Source organism: Temnothorax longispinosus, chromosome 5 (genome assembly GCF_030848805.1).
Source record: "Temnothorax longispinosus isolate EJ_2023e chromosome 5, Tlon_JGU_v1, whole genome shotgun sequence".
Lineage (NCBI taxonomy): Eukaryota > Metazoa > Arthropoda > Insecta > Hymenoptera > Formicidae > Temnothorax > Temnothorax longispinosus.
Genome location: NC_092362.1, coordinates 8,738,952 through 8,756,172, shown reverse-complemented (window position 1 = coordinate 8,756,172; position 17,221 = coordinate 8,738,952). Strand labels below are relative to the sequence as shown.

The following is a 17,221-nucleotide window of genomic DNA, read 5'->3' as shown; positions in this document are numbered from 1 at the left end:
AATGCGCCTGCGCGCCTGAGTGCGCGGCACCGACAACAACAGACGCGGTGTCACTCAAAACAGTAGGAGAGAACGCACGGCGTTCATCTCTCACGATCGACATACTCGACAGCTGAGACTTGCAACAGTCACCAGCAGCTTTCATAGTTAAGTACGATTTGACACAACCTGGATGAAACTCCCTCGCGCATACAGTACAGGAGACGGATTGACCAGCGATTGTTTTGGTGCACTTGATGCACACACGCTCGCGCTGCATGAGCATCTCAGAAATAAACTATGTAACTATAAACTGGTTACAAGAGCACAAGGTTCACAACAGTTCTCAACAGTGTCACTCGACGCAATATCACCAGAAGTCACCACCAGTATCGTACTGCAACCAATCAGGCAAGGCCGCTCACGCAGATCACCGCAGGCACCACTCAGTTAGCTGCATGCACACATCCAACCAGAAGAAAGTAAAGAGCAGGAAGAGCAGATCGACAACGCATGCGCAGACGGAGTCGACGTATTTTACAGGCAACTCCGAGAATTACACGATGATTCCAAGAATAGGTTAGGATGAGAAATGAAGCTTGTCACGAAAATACTCGGAGTCAAGTGGCAATCTCCAAGAAAGCGAATAAGGCGCGTGACAAGCAGAAAAAAGACTTGAGAGAGAGAGAGAGAGAGAGAGAGAGAGAGAGAGAGAGAGAGAGGAAGGAAAAAATTTATTATATGAGATATTGTATTTAAAAAGTATCGTCTACCATACTGTAGTGTTGCCAGTTTGGTGATTTGGAGAATTCTAGAGATTTTCAAGCTCGTTTTTTGTAATGTTCCAAAATTCACTACCAGCGCTGCCAGCGCTAAAAATCTATAGTTTACGTTACATATACTATAGATTTTCAGTTGACTCGACACTTGCTACGTGAGACTCGTGAGAAGGATATTGTCGCGGGAGAACACTGTGTGCCGATTGGTCATTTCGAATTGCATTTATCGCACGGTATCATCGTGGTTGCGATCTCGTCGCGTGTGATAACCTTCTCCTCACATTTCGCCGTTTTTTGCGACACATTGAATCCTGAAACGGACATCGAGCGCGACGTCGAATCGAAAAATCCATCGCTACATCGTCCATCGTTGCGCGTGGTCGTCGATCGTACGCGCGTTCTCGTGTGTAAGGTGCAGAGAGTTAATCGTCAGCTAATCGCAGCTATCCATATCCGCCAATTATCTGGTGATAGCTACGACCAGAAATCTGGTGATAGTTGTTGATACACCGTGACATTATCTCATCATCTGTGAGTGAGTGAAGGTTATATTGTTGTTGATATATTGCGATATCTCTGAAACAATATCTCTTTCTGTGAGTGAGTGAATTGTTTGCTAACAGATTACATCCAGCGGACGGTGAGTCGCGTCGGCACCGCCCCTGCTTTATCCTGTATACCCGCGCGGCCCATAACAAGGTAACTATTTTCTTTTATTTCGAAGTTTATGTTTCATTGTATAACGATGATTCAGCAACGACGCTGAACATTAAACAAATTCAATTTCATTTCTTTGATGCGTCAAAGCGAAACTACCACATTCACCTTGTTGATGACGCTCATTTTTAGCGTCTCATGAATTGACACCTTGAGAAAGCAATGTGCAAGTTTCTACTTGCACACTTAAAAACTATGAGGAAGCAATGTGCACATTTCTACTTGCACACTTTTTTTATTGTGATAAAGCTTTATTGCAACTAATATCTGTTATACTAATATCTGTTATTTTAACGATACACACTTTATTTACAGTCAACAATTTTCAATTCATAAGCAATTAAGTGAAACCAGCGTCAAGCGTCAAAGCTGAACACAGTTGAGCTTTTGCCATTTGCCGCTGAAATTAAAAAGACTATCACGTGACCTATCACGTGATCAATTTTGACGCTCAACTCGAGCGTCGAGCGTCAGCATGAAAAAGCACCATAGTTTTTAAGAGTGCAAGTAGAAACCTGCACATTGCTTCCTCATAGCTTTTAAGTGGGCAAGTAGAGACTTGCACATTGCTTCCCCATAATTTTTAAGTATGCAAATCATAAATTTACTGAGTTCTAGAATAAAATACCTTTCCCAGGTAGCACATACACGTTTCAAAAATGTTTTACAAGCGTTTTTCCGAAACGTTTTATAATCGATTTCCAGAAACATTTAATTCTCATGAGTAAAAATGTCCATTCGAAAAACGTTCAATGAAACTTTCTTTTTTGATAAAATAACGTTTAAGAAATTATTATAGAAACGTTTTTTTAATAATAATTTATGACGTTTTTAAGACATGCGTGAGAATGTTTTAGCTTTATGCATTATACCATCTATGGCGTCTATTCTTTTTCGAAGAAATTTCCTGAACTGGTACAGGCAACTGATTCATGCAATAAGTTAAAGTGAAACAAAATATACTTGTTTCACTCTAACTTAAGGAAGATCGGGGCTCGTTGGCACAAGAGGCAAATTAGCAATGCGTTCCGTTTATGTATTTATGGAAAGAAACAATGTGGAAAAGTTATTACAATTGCTGAACTGCCTAGTTCAGAGTTTATTTCTGTTACTCCACCTTGCGACATTGGAAGGAAAAAGATAAACTCTGAACTAGTTCAGCCAGTTCAGCAATAGAAAACAGACTCAAAATATCTTTTTTATGACATAGATACTTTTCCCAAAGTTTTATTTAAATCAAACAAGTATTACAATAAAAAAAGAGAAAACTGATTCAAGAGGTGGCAAGTAAATTTTCGAGCGTTTCAAAATATCGTATTTGTTCTTCAGCTTGAGAAGTAAATCAAAGTGACGTATTATTGTTAGTTAAAAGATAACAACAGTAAATTATTTTAATAAAATGACTTAAATCAAACGTATGTAAAGATGGGATATGTTGACTTATATTGATTAAGGTACGTTTAGTTTGACTTGCTGTTGCCGCGAGCGTGAGACGTGTGTAAATATGTGATTTGCTACTTATAATGCTAATAGAAGTTGCTAGATATATTTATATTTATTTTTGTACTTATAATGCTGATAGAAGCTGCTATATATATTTATGTTTATATATCGAAGAAAGCTACATCTATAAAATAGTTAACAATTTTTTGCAATAGCATTTTGTTATTCGATAGCGAACTTACCCTCTACTATCGGGGCAAGCTGGCTACAATGCAGCATGTTCATATTTTACTTATTACAAAGAAACTATATAGTATAAAGGATCGTTCCTGCTATGAAAATGTAGAGAAAGGTTCTCTCTATCATATTAGTACTGTTTAATCATGATAATTAGTTGTTTAAAAAATCAAATGCTGAAATTGTGAAAACTGTGCCAACGAGCCCCGATCTCCCTTACTGATGTGCACCAGTTTAGGAAGTTCTTCAAAATAAAACAAACATATAAACGTTCTTTTAATACAGCAGAACGTTTATTTTGCAACTGTTGGAAGTTTTTTAAGCTCAGATTTGTCCGATGACAAATAGATTAAGACTGGTAGGACAAAATTAATTTAAGTAAATAAGTGGGTATATGTGCATGGATAAAATAATTTATTTTGTGCAATAATTAGTGCAGTAGGGGTATTCAAATAAGTTAGAGTTTAACGGTTTGACAGGTTATGTCGGGTTAAAGTCGAGTAAAAAGTTAATTAATTAACTTTGGGCGTGCTACTTTTTAAGGTTATGCAAAATACATAAGTGACTCATTAACCTATCACATTAATCTTTGGGTTAAAAGTTTAAAAATTAACTTTTTACCCGACTTTAACCCGACATAACCTGTCAAACCGTTAAACTTTAACTTATTTGAATACCCCTAATATAAATTCAAATGTTAAAAAAAGACTATTAAAGCTATTATAGGTAAATATGATATTAGGTCAAACCTCACCGATGACCTTGACCTTGACGTATGTCGTCAAGGTCATCGTCCTGAATAACCTTCAGAAGGTTTTAGTTGGCGGTCATTGTTTATTAAAAAGTTATAAACAAAAAAGTTTGAAAAATATAGCAGTTATTTTGAGTACTAATAGACATAAATGATTGATATTTATGTGGAAATAGTACATGTATGAACAAAGAAAAATTATTTAGTTTGATAAATCTCTGAACGTTTATGAAGGTGTCTTGCAATTGCTATATGGGACCGGAAGTGGTACTGTATTTATGTTGCAACATTTTATATGATACATATATATTATATGATTATAACATTTGTATTGTTACGTCCTGCGGACTCCACGATATCCCTTTTTCGCGGGAATTCTTATGCACCTAAAATAGCCCTAAAATTAGGATAAACAAGCCGCGTACGGACGGTTATCGATCGGGGTGAGGTTAGATCTCGCATTCCTTTTTTTTATGATCAAACTACCTATTTGCTTGGGCAACTAAAAGCAACCTCTCAGATGACAAATTACTAACAGACGGGGAATATGGTGACCAGATTCTCGTCAACCTCGTCTGGCCCATAACTATAAACCCGGCGACACGACGCGCAGAAAGGAGCTTTAACTCCAGACGGGGGATGATGGAGATCTGTATTATATTGCGATGTTCCGACAAACAGAAACGAAACCTAATACGTGCTTTTAAAAATCTTAAGAGCACGTGGCGGAAGTTTCTGTTTGCAATAAAACTGCACTTAAAATTGAGAAGTATGGATCGTCTGTCAACATAAAAACAGGGTCGCGAGATAAGTAAGGAATCCCAATAAAAGAGAAATCGGCGATAGCCAAAAAACAAATGCGTCACTGGAAAGAACCGATGGGTTACACCCCCAGTAAGACAGTGGGGCCTTAAGAGGGGGCTCACCAATGGAAAACCGGAAAAATCGATAACCGTCTCTAGCTTTCTAGGATAGGCGTAAACTCAAAATCTACCCCTTGGGCGATAAACATCTCGCCCAATAAGAATTCCCTTAAATAATAATTAGAAACATTCCGCCAACCAGAAATCCTTTAAACGAAAACCAGACACATCCCACACGAAATCCACCCCTTCCATCCTTCGAACCTTCCTATTTAAATCGCGACGTCGCAGGACTCGCCCTCAGAGAAATTTTCTCAGCCTTCCAAGTTCCAGTCTGCATTGCTCGGTATTATAATCTGAATCTCATTCGTTTCGAGTCTCGACTCCACGTTTAGAGTCAGTGCAACAGATCCGACGAACCATCAGTCGCCCCGACTCACCCACCGACGAGTCCAACGTCCATTTCAGAGAGAATCAACAACCACCAGAAATTCATCAAGTAGTGAGTCCCGTAATTTTCTTGATTCTTTCCTTTTCCGCGTTATCGCCCCCCTTCTTAACCCCTTAACTGTCGATGACGGCTATAGCCGCAAAAATAAAAGTGGCCAAGAGTGCGTATGACGGCTATAGCCGCAACGTAGAAAAAACAAAGTAAAACTTTTTGAATTTGCTTGAAACTTGTTACACGGGGGTTTTTGGGGTCGCTGATTACGAATCCGAAGTCAGATGTACAAAATTCAAAATGGCGGATCCAATATGGCGGATCAAAATTACAAAAAATGGTCTGATTTTTATGAAATTTGGTACCCTTATGTTTTTTGAGTTTCTGAATCCGAATATGAAGTCAAATGTACAAAATTCAAAATGGCGGATCCAATATGGCGGATCAAAATTACAAAAAATGGTCTGATTTTCATGAAATTTGGTACCCTTATGTTTTTTGGGTCTCTGAATCCGAATATGACATCAAAATTAAAAAATGGCGGATGTAATATGGCGCTAATGTTAAATTTAGATTCGGAGATCTAAATAACTTCAAAATAATAATAAAATTCCGTCTATTTTTTGTAATTTTGATCCGCCATATTGGACCCGCCATTATTTAATTTTAATGTCATATTCGGATTCAGAGACCCAAAAAACATAAGGGTACCAAATTTCATGAAAATCAGAACATTTCTTGTAATTTTGATCCGCCATATTAGATCTGCCATTTTGAATTTTGAAAATCTGACATCATATTCGGATTCAGAGACCCAAAAAACATAAGGGTACCAAATTTGATGAAAATCAGACCATTTTTTGTAATTTTGATCCGCCATATTGGATCCGCCATTTTGAATTTTGTAAATCTGACATCATATTCGGATTCAGAGACCCAAAAAACATAAGGGTATCAAGTTTCATAATAATTCGATAAACTTTTTTTCAACACACTTTTGGCCCAAATAGTAAAATTCTCTTAAACAGCCAATGGGTTAAACGGTCTATCGATTGTCGGATCCTCGGAAGCTTATTATTTTGGGGTCGGTCAGTGTAGGCATCAGGTTCCCAGCGGTCGTTGGCGTTGTCGTGGGCCTGACTTGGCTCCCGGCGTCTTCGTCGCTGTCGTGGACTCAGCCGGTCCACTGACCCCCCTGAGCTCGTGATCGTGGGTCGGTCGGTGTAGGCATCAAGTTCCCAGCGGTCGTTGGCGTTGTCGTGGGCCTGACTTGGCTCCCGGCGTTTTCGTCGCTGTCGCGGACTCGGCCTGTCCACTGACCTCCCCTCCCTTGAGCTCGTGACGATTTCCTTTTGTTCGCTTCCGACCGGGTCCGAGAGAGAAATCGACTAAATAAATAAATAATTTTAGTGAACCCGAAAGTCCTACCCCCTCGAGGACAGAATCTCCGCACGATCAGGCGACAGAGAAATCGACAGAACAAGCGGGCGCGACGGGAGGTCGAACTCCCCCGGGAGCAGCTCAACGCCGGTCCTCCGCGACTCGCCATTCCACCGCCCCTACCAGTTTTTTTGGAGGAACCCTGTTCTTCACATCAGAATCGCCCCGCTATCATCTTGTCTTATCGCCCAGTTGTCCTACCCTCTCGCCCAATTGCTGAACATTCTCGCCCTATTTGCCGCGTGGCTCCGTTTCCCGTGGTCCCGCCTCGCGTGGTCCCGGTTCGCGTGGCCCCCGTCAACCCCGATCCAGCCCGGTTCCTAGAACCTCCCGATTCCCCCTCCTCTTCCCGAAGTCCGTCCCCGACCTCCTCAACCGCCTCGACTCTCGATTTCGAGGACATAGGCGATCCTGAAACCATAACATTAGACTAATCTTAACTTCATTAATTTACATACACTTTAATTTTAAGCCCGACTTAATTTAGTTTACACACATATAACACCTACCCAAATTCATGTAATCACATTCTGATTTCAATTGTAATAATAGCGGGCAGGATGTTCATTTCCAAGTAGGTTTAAAGATCTTGCCCGACCACCCCCGCACCTATGTAACTCCCGCGATAACTACACACTCACACACACTAATGACATTCATTTCGCCTCCGTTCATTCATCTCAATTGCCTCACAATTTCGATGTTTTTTATGTGATTAATGTTCAGCTCAATGTTATCAACAAATATCATTTTTATTGTAATAAATGTTTAGTTGTTAGGAAGGTTAAATTAAATGTTTTTTTTTTTTTTTCATTTTAAATAAGACCTCGCCCACAAATTACCTCCCTTTCTCGAAATTGCACGAGGTCCGATCCTGAGTTAAAGGGATTAAATTCTCTGACTCGAAAAAGGATCGACGATCGCACCGCTCACAAAAGGCGTCCTAACGTCTTTACGGACGTTGACCCTTTCTGAGTCATAAAAGTGCGCTCGGCTCGCGCCACGCGTCTCAGAGCGCGTACCTGCGAGCGACATTTGTAAGTATCTAGCTGCGTCCTCCCTTCCCCCGACCCTTCTGGTTAGCCTTTCCCTTGCTTCCCAGATTTTCATATCCTAATCCCGGGGTTGGACGTAACAGTATCATATAACATATTCACGAAATTAGCAACAACAACAAAATAAATTTTAGTAAATATGTAGTATAATAACGGCATCCTCTCAGATTTCTTTGAAACTTTTAATTTGAAAAATGTTCTGGGATAATTTAAAGGATTACAATTAAAACAGATAACAGTGCTTTTGGTTAAAGCCTCGGTTAAAGCAGAGAATACTCTGTATTTATGCTTTCTACTATTCTCTGCTTTAACAAAGATTATAGTTTTTCGTGTGTGTATATATGCAATTTATATATTGTATAGATTGCATCCATTCACGTAAGAAAAAATTTAAAAAAATTTGACTTACACCACTATCAAGAGACACGGTAGTGTCTCGCGCCAAGTACGCGCGAAGCGAGACGCACCGTGACTCTTTTACGCGAACGCATGAGTTGCGAGTATCCGAGATTTTGAGATCTCAATAACGAGTGAACGGATCAATTTCTAAGTAGGTTCGATCGATAGCTTGGGGTTTGATTTATAAATAAGAGTTTTTTTCCGTTACGTGCCCTACGAGCGAAGATATTGCGATGCAAAGTCCAAATGTGGAAAATTTTTTTTTAAGAAACGTCCACGTCGGACAAAAATGGCGGCTGGTGTGTCACTTTCCCATTTTTGACACGAGAGTGCATTCGTGCACTGTCGCAGTGCGTGACAGTGACAGTTTTTTACAACCTAGAAAAGGATAAGTGTAAGTGTGTGATAGTCGTGACCGTTGCCGCGTCGTGACAGATAGTGAAATATATATAACCGTAGAGAGCTGATGCCGATAGATCTTTAAGAAAGAAGGTGTATCTACAAAATCGTACAAACACGTACGTATATGCTGTCTTGTAAAAGTTGACAAACTGTATGTTTACGCGAGCGTTACTTCTGTAGTAACTTACGATAATTCACTCGTTTACGCGGAGTAAATTATCGTAAGTTACTACAAAATCCCGTTTACGCGAAGGAAAATTCTGTTCACGCGAAGGAATTATCGTAAGTTTACTACAGAAGTAACGCTCGCGTGTAAACGTAGTAAGTGAAATATATAAAGTATTATAACCACAGAGAGATGTCGAGGAGATCTTTAAAAGAAGGAAGGTATATTCAAAATGGCACACGTACGTATATGCTGTCTTGTAAAAGTTGTCGAACTATATGTTTACGCGAGTGAGTACATCTATAGTAACTTACAGTAATTCATATTAAGATACGTCGTCGTCTCTCAATCAGAGAAACGTAACCTTCACTACTTTCAACGGTGGCTCTTGATTTCCGATCATAATAGTTACTATAAAATCTCCCGTTTACACGGAGGAATTATCGTATCGTAAGTTACTACAAAAGTAACGTTTGCGTAAATAGGTTATAAAAATAACACGATGTTATATACGTGGTTTGCCGTGAATATATATATATGTGTGTGTGTGTGTGTGTGTGTGTGTGTGTGTGTGTGCGCGTGTGCGCGTGTGCGCGTGTGCGCGTGTGCGCGTGTGCGCGTGTGCGCGTGTGCGCGTGTGCGCGTGTGCGCGTGTGCGCGTGTGCGCGTGTGCGCGTGTGCGCGTGTGCGTGTGCGTGTGTGTGTGTGTGTGTGTGTGTGTGTGTGTGTGTGTGTGTGTGTGTGTGTGTGTGTGTGTGTGTGTGTGTGTGTGTGTGTGTGTGTGTGTGTGATTTCTGCCTAGTGCTCTGAATGTCATCTAGTCATACATATCAAGAACTTTCGATGGGCTTCTTCAGAAGATAGGATATGAAGAAAATCCTAATGCATGATGACGATACCACAAAGATGCTAAGGCTAGATGCCACGAAATGTGCATGTATCGTCGATCACGCGGAATGCAAGAGAAAATCCGCCGTTAAATTGAGCGAACATTCACGAATCCTGATACTCACAAGTAATTTCTTACAATCTTTTTATGATCCTGATTATCTCATAATTTGTATTTTTGTACGTGTATTTTATGCTTTGATAGAAGGAACGTGAAAAAAAGCAAAAAAAGGAAAGAGCACTAGCGGCGAAGCAGACAGAAAAGAACAAACAGAAGAGACAGATTCAAGCTTTGTCTTTTAATCTGGACGAAGACGAAGATGAAGCTGAGATGTCTTCTGACGAAGACAATGCCGAAAAATCCCCGCAGTCAGAAAATGTGCAATCTGATGGCCCTGCGATTAAGAAGATTTAGAAAAATCCAGATGTAGATACATGTTTTTTGCCAGTAGGGAAAAGGACGAGGAGAAAAATAAACTTAGGGAAGAATTGAGACAAGAATGGGCTAGAAAGCAGAACGCGTTGAAGGAAGAAGAAATTGAGATCACATTCAGTTATTGGGATGGATCTGACCATCGTCGGAGTGTTATAATGAAGAAAGGTGAATGTCTCAGTGGTTTAGAGAACGTTTAAGTTATTAAAATACTCCAGTGTCACTTTTGGAGTAACATTGGCATGATATATAATGTTCTGCTGCATAAATTAAATTTTCACATACAGGTAATTCTATCTATTAGGTTCTTCAGAGATGTTTAGAAGTTCTGAGGCCCGAATTCAGCCAGCTTAAAACAGTAATGGCAGATCAGTTAATGTATGTCAAAGAGAATCTTATATTACCGCACCATTATACGTTTTACTGCAACTGTAACTGATTTTATTGTAACTAAGGTAAATATACCAAATGATAAAACTTATGAAGCAATATCACAATGTTGGCATGTTATTTTAATGTATGTAATATTGCGATTAGGCACGAGGAAAGAGCGGGCCTCTGTTCACATTTGACGTTCACGATGATATTCGTATTATGCACGATGCTTCTGTCAAAACCGAGGAATCACATGTCGGAAAAGTTTTACTTAGGTATTTATTATTAAAAGAATATTTTGCATAATTCTTTTTTATGTTATTTTTTTATTTTTCTCATTAGATCATGGTACGAGAGGAACAAACACATTTTTCCAGCGAGTAGATGGGAACCTTTTGATCCAACGAAAAGTTACAAGTATACAGTGTCGGATAAAAATAGGAAGAAAGCTAAAATCTGATCTTAGATTCAACGAATTGTCCAATTTTGTTTAAAGAATTCAGATTCAAGGACTGTAAATATTATAACCAGATAAATAACTTTGTTTCATCGTACAATTGATTCATTATAAAACAGCTAGATATATATATATATATATATATATATATATATCTATTTAATCTATTTACAATGAATATATATATATATATACCTATATATATATATATATATATATATATATATATATATATATATATATTATTATACAATATAATAATAAAATATAGGTATAGATTTAAAAACAGTAATAGTTTTTTAAAGCGAAAGATAAGAATAGGAATAAAATATGTTTATAGTTTATGTGTTTGAAAGTTAATTTATAATCTTTAGTTTAAAATTATTCAAAGTTATGTTAATAATTTAGAGTTTTTCTGTTTTACATTAAGTGTTTTTATTTTCAATTTTGTTTGCTACAAATATTAAACGAGAGAGAGAGAGAGAGAGAGAGAGAGAGAGAGAGAGAGAGAGAGAGAGAGAGAGAGAGAGAGAGAGAGAGAGAGAGAGAGAGAGAGAGAGAGAGAGAGAGAGAGAGAGAGAGAAAGAGAGAGAGAGAGAGAGAGAGATTGATTGATTGATACGTTTAATTATGCCCGAGCAATGGCTAAGGGGCAAAAAAAGACAACAATGTCTGATTACAACTGCATATGCTCACTCTCAGACAAAGTAATATAATACTAAAACAAACTTATAGCTAACGCAACTTAGGGACTAGCGCAACTTAAAACCTAATAGGGTAACGCAATATAATACAAAAATAGGGAGTGCACAGAACAATGAAGAAAAAAGAAGAAAGAACACAAGACTTACACGTCCGATTCAGATGAAAGCAAGAACATGCGAAGTAGGCTTTTAAATGATGCAAAAGACGATGCTGAGGTAACTGAGTTAGGAAGAGAATGCCAGAAGTAAATGGAGGAAAGCTGGAAAGAGGATCTATAGGCGACTGTTCTATGAGCGGGAATATGAAAAGTTTGAGTAGAAGATGAAGCAAGCCGGTCAGACTTCCTAAGAGTAGGATCAGGCGGAGTAAAAAGTTCACGCAGGTATGATGGTGAGCTCAAGTGCAGGATACGATAAATCTGGCATCCAAGAAAGTAGTACCGTCTATTTTCAACGGAAAGCCAATTCAACCTACGTCGATATGGAGTAATGTGTTCATCTCGCTTAAGGTCGTAAATAAACCTAATACAACAATTGACAAGTCTCTGCAACTTGGTGTTCAGTTCCTTGGTCAGACCATGGTATACAAGGCAACAGTAATCAATATGCGGTATGATCAAGGTTGTTACGAGCTTGATCCTGAGATTGATGGAAAGAGAGTTCTAACCGTTTACGAGTCATTTATAATATTCGTTTTTCTCCATTCTCCTTCACGTACTTGTCCATTTATACAAGTTTTGTCAACGTAACTTTCTAAACAGTAATACTAAGTATCCATCGAAAGATTATGTAAACAAACCGTTGCTTCAACTATCGCATCTGCCGTTTCGAGACTAGTATTTATAGGTTTATGGAAAATACGCCGACTTGCTGGTATGCCAAATGCATTTTCTACCACTAGTCGAGCTCTACTCAATCTATACGTGAATATTCGTTGTTGCCTGATTAGCCTGATCGACGATGGATATACGGTAGCGTCATAAATGCATTCGGTTGAAAGGCCTCGTCAGCTACCGTAACATATGGTACATTATGTCTGATGTTAATGGCAGTGGGATCAGGTAAATTAATTGCATTATTGTAAAATCGTTGTCCCATTGCGGAATGTTTAAATACTCCTCCATCGCGCTGTGTCTGCCTTGAGCACCGATATCAACGATTAAAAATGTATACTTAGCGGACACAAGCGACATAAAAATTATACTATGGAATCCTTAATAATTATAATATGTGCTTCTTGCTTTTTCGAGACACTGTGAAAACAACAGTTATTTGAATCTGTAATAATTTTTTTTCAACTTTTCAAAATTAGACGTTCTTAAAATTGTTTTTATATAATCTTACAATTATAGCAACGCATGCTTAACGTGTAAAGCACCGATACAATTTGGAAAGTTCCATATTTCTTAAAATTCCTCAGCTATTTCTCGTCATTTATCTTGTGTAGGAGTAAATAACACTTCTTCGTGAAAACAATCACATATAGCTTGACAAGTTTCCTTTATTATACCTCATGTGGTACTTCTCCCAGTCCGATAGCGTAATGAAATGCTATGGAGCCCATCTCCACTTGCTACATAACTACAAATTCAGTTCATGAATGCTAATTTAGTATTTATCTTGTAAATATTTTTTTATGTATTGCTTAATATTAAATATTTTAATTGTTAATGTAATTACACTACTGGAAAAAATTGACAACACTTTTCATACCCTGAAAGCCCAATTTTTAGGATATAAAATATTTCCTATTTTTTTACTGCTATACATACCGTATAATCATAGCTAATCTTGCAGATGCTGGAATAGGAACTCTCCCATTAGTTTCCATTTTTGTTATCAAAGGTCCTACCTTTCGTAATATATAGTCAAACGTATCGCGTCATCTTCATGTATTCGAAAAATTTCAATACATCTTGCGACCGCGTTTCATGTATCAAATTACGCCAATCTCCTTGTTGTTTTCGTCGAAGAATAGGATGTACCCAATATTTTTTGTTGCTTTTAATCGAAATAAAATTCATAGAAATTAAAGTTAAATTGCTTGAAATTCAAATAAAATTCCTGTTAAATTCAAGTTTAATTGTTTAAAATTTAAGTGAAATTGAAGTAAAATTCATAGAAATTAAATTAGTTGCAATAATTTTTGGAAAGAGTACTGAAATAATAACATCTGAAAATCGATAGTTAGAATAATTTTGAGAAAGAGTACTGAAATGGTAAAATCTTAAAGACGATAGTTGGAATAATTATGAGAAAGAGTGGTGAAATGGTCAAGTCTGAAAATCGATAGTTGGAATAATTTAGAAAAACAGTGCTGAAATAGGAAAATCTTAAAATCGATGGAATAATTTTGAGAAAGAGTACTGAAATGGTCAAATCTTAAAGACGATAGTTACGATACTTTTTAAAAAAAGTGGTGAAATAGGAAAATCTTCAAATCGATAGTTAGAATAATTTAGAAAAACAGTGCTGAAATAGGAAAATCTTAAAATCGATAGTTAGGAAAGGGAAAGAGACGGGGGCGCCAATGAAATCTACGACATTTATATCAAAGTTATCATTAAACGCTACTTTTTTTACAATATATATACATTTTTTTTACACCTCTACGTTGAAACAACGTTCTCCCTTCGCGGTTGTTTTTTCCCCTTTAGCGAAGACTGAAATAATAAAACAGGGAACGATTATAGCTAGCGTACGAACGCGTTAAATAAAACGAAATAGAGAGAAGGTGAGGAGTGTATATACACTCGTGGTGTATACACTCGAGGTACACTTACCGACGGATCTTGGCGCTGCTCGGCCCCGGCTGCGGATCGTCGGGATCCTCGTACTCGTCCTCCTCGTCCTCGTCCTCGTCCTCCTCCTCTTGTTCCTGCTCCGCCTTCTCCTCCTCGCGCCTGATGCTGAAAAAAGATTAAGTGATCAACACGCAAACGCACGCACGCACGCACGCACGCACGCACGCATACCTTTTCTCCCTTTCCTCCCTTTCCTTCTCCGACTCCTCGTCCAATTGCAGCCTGAGGCTCTCAATTATCCTTTCGTGGGCCTGCCAAACGTCCTCGTCATTGGCCGATCTCGACATAATGTCGGCGGATATATTGCAAAAGAAGTCGGCCCGGACGCGGAAATGTTCCTCCTTGTCCGGCTGCCAACTATTCAAATCTAGATGGGTGTTGAAACACCCCCTAGGCCGGACGGTCAGATTTTCAACGTCCGAATCGGAAGGCGGCGAATTGGGGGTCTTCCAATTCCTCATAAATTGTTTACAGGCTAACGACGCTGCCGCTCCGCCACCCTTTCGTACGACGATGGCGTGGAGTTCGGCGTCCCTCCTCCTAATCCAATACTCCTGTCGTTTTGACAGGTGTATTGGTATCGCCCATTCGTTGCCGCTGTCGTAATCGGTTTCGTTGCCGTCGCTGCTGCTGCTGCTGCTGCTGCTGCTGCTGCTGTCTCTGTCCGCCATCTGTACCAAAGTGAACGTTTAAGAACAAAAGTTGATCGTTCAACTCGACCGTGTGTAAGAAAATGTAACGAGGATCGAATACTTACTTTTCGGTTTGACGAGGTCTCGAATAATTAGGCTTCTCGCTCTCGGGATGTCTAATTATGGAGGTCTCGCTCTCTGGAATCACTATGAAACATAAAAAGAAATAATTATTAGAAATAAAATGGTCCATCGTCGCGCGTAATCGTGGCCGCTCTTGATCGCGCCGCGCGTTTCCTCCTCCCGCGCAAGGAGGGAACACGCGGCGCTCAAGCACCGTCACCACGTCAAGGTGACGGCCACGTCGACGGGGGGGAAAGGGGGAAATGGGAAGGAAAGGGTGGGAGGGCAATGAAATAGACGACATTCTTGTCAAACCTTTTTTTTATTAAAACAAGGGGTACAATTCTATTAGCGCAGTCCGTATCTTCGCGCTACTTCTCCTCCTTCTCGTCCTCGTCCTCGTTCTCGTCCTCGTCCTCGTCCGTCCTCGTCCTCGTCTTCGTCCTCGTCCTCATCCTCGTTCTCCGTCTCGTCTGGTGTGTCGTGCAAAAAACTTATAGTGCACTTTTTGTTGTTTTCGTTCTTCGACGTTGTCGTTAATCGTTTTGGCTTGTAGTGCGGCTTTTCTATGTGCCTAGTGTGGTGATCAATAGGTATCGGTTTGAAGGGTTCCGGCGGCTTATCAACGATAAGCGCTTCGCGCTTGATGCTGAAAAGAGAAAAAGTGATTAATACGCACGCACGCACGCACGCACGCACGCACACACACATACACACGCACGCTTAGTATATATACTCGAAATACTTACCGACGTATCTTCGCGCTGCTCGGTCCTGGCTGAGGATTGTCGGGGTCCTCCTCCTCCTCCTCCTCCTCCTCCTCCTCCTTCTCCTTCTCCTCCTTCTTCTCATTCTTTTCCTTCTCCTCCTGCTTCTCGTCGTCGTTTACGTAGCTGCTGCCGCTGCTGCTGCTGCTTTCGTCGGCCATGTTCGTCTGTAAGAAGGAAACGTTAACAAGATTAAAGTTATTCGTTAAAGTTGATCGCGTAATAAAATAAATAAACGATCGAATACTTACCTTTTTCCGAGTGATGCTTGAATGAATGGATTATCTGAAACGTGAGAAAAAAAATTATTAGGAAAAAAAGTAGTCGAACGCTAGGAACGACCGTGGATTCGCGTAGGGCTCGTCGAGACGAGTAAAACGAGGTGCGACAACATGGGGTTTGGGACAACCTTCATTGTCGTGTAATTGTAGCCGCTCTTAGTCGCGCTGCGTGTTCCCTCCTTTTTCTCTTGACAACGTAACGTAAACATTTTTTGACGGTCCTACCACTCACAAGCGACCCATTTTTTTGTCAGTCAAATATCATAATAGTCGTAGAATATATCAAAGAATTATGGTGCAAAATGACTGACGTACCGAAATGACTTGAAAAACATATATTTTGCACAAGTGGGGGTGGCTGTACCACCCAAAGCGACATACTTTTTTGTCAATCCCCGGAGCTTTAGTCATTGAATAACATTATGAATCACCACAAAAAGTTTCACAAGTACCAAAATAATCACGAAAAAATTGAGCTAGCTCACCTACTGGAAGAATGTGTCGATAAAAATGAATTAGATGAATCAACTTTAAATACATTTAAAGAAGAAAGATTCGCGTATCGAGTAAAATATAATTCGTTGAAAAAATTGAAAATTCTGATTGTTTTTTTACATTAACGTTACGTTTATACGTACTTGGTATTGTGCGTATATACTTACATGAATATTGTTTCTCATATATTGATATATTCAATTATGATTTGTGCAAACAATAATCGTCATTCGTACAGACAGAAAATGAGACTCTTCTTTCACTGTCGTTATATAAAGAATACGAAGAAGCTGTAAGCAGGGGAAAATTAACATACGGGAGTTTTTAATAATATAGGCTGCGTTCCACTTATCGCTCGCGACGCTCGCGAGCATCGTTTCGTCCCTGTTTAACATTTGACGAACGAGAAAGAAAAGATTCCATGAGCGTTGTGACGAGCGATAAGTATAACTACGCCACCCATAGCGAAAAGTATGAATTCCGAAGGATATATATGGAGTTACTGCGGCACAATGCTCTTGAAAAATAGACACATTAAAAATAGTACAAGTCTAAAGGATCGTAACGCCCAAAGTGGCAACAGCCCAAA

The 17,221-nt window shown here is 39.3% G+C and overlaps 2 pseudogenes; one reads left to right on the top strand and one right to left on the bottom strand.

Annotated features, from left to right (window-relative positions):
- Nucleotides 1–257: 257 nt before the first annotated feature.
- LOC139812923 (protein FAM50 homolog) lies at nt 258–10,939 on the top strand (annotated as a pseudogene).
- A 1,261-nt stretch (nt 10,940–12,200) lies between these two features.
- LOC139812920 (uncharacterized) lies at nt 12,201–15,005 on the bottom strand (annotated as a pseudogene).
- Nucleotides 15,006–17,221: the final 2,216 nt, after the last annotated feature.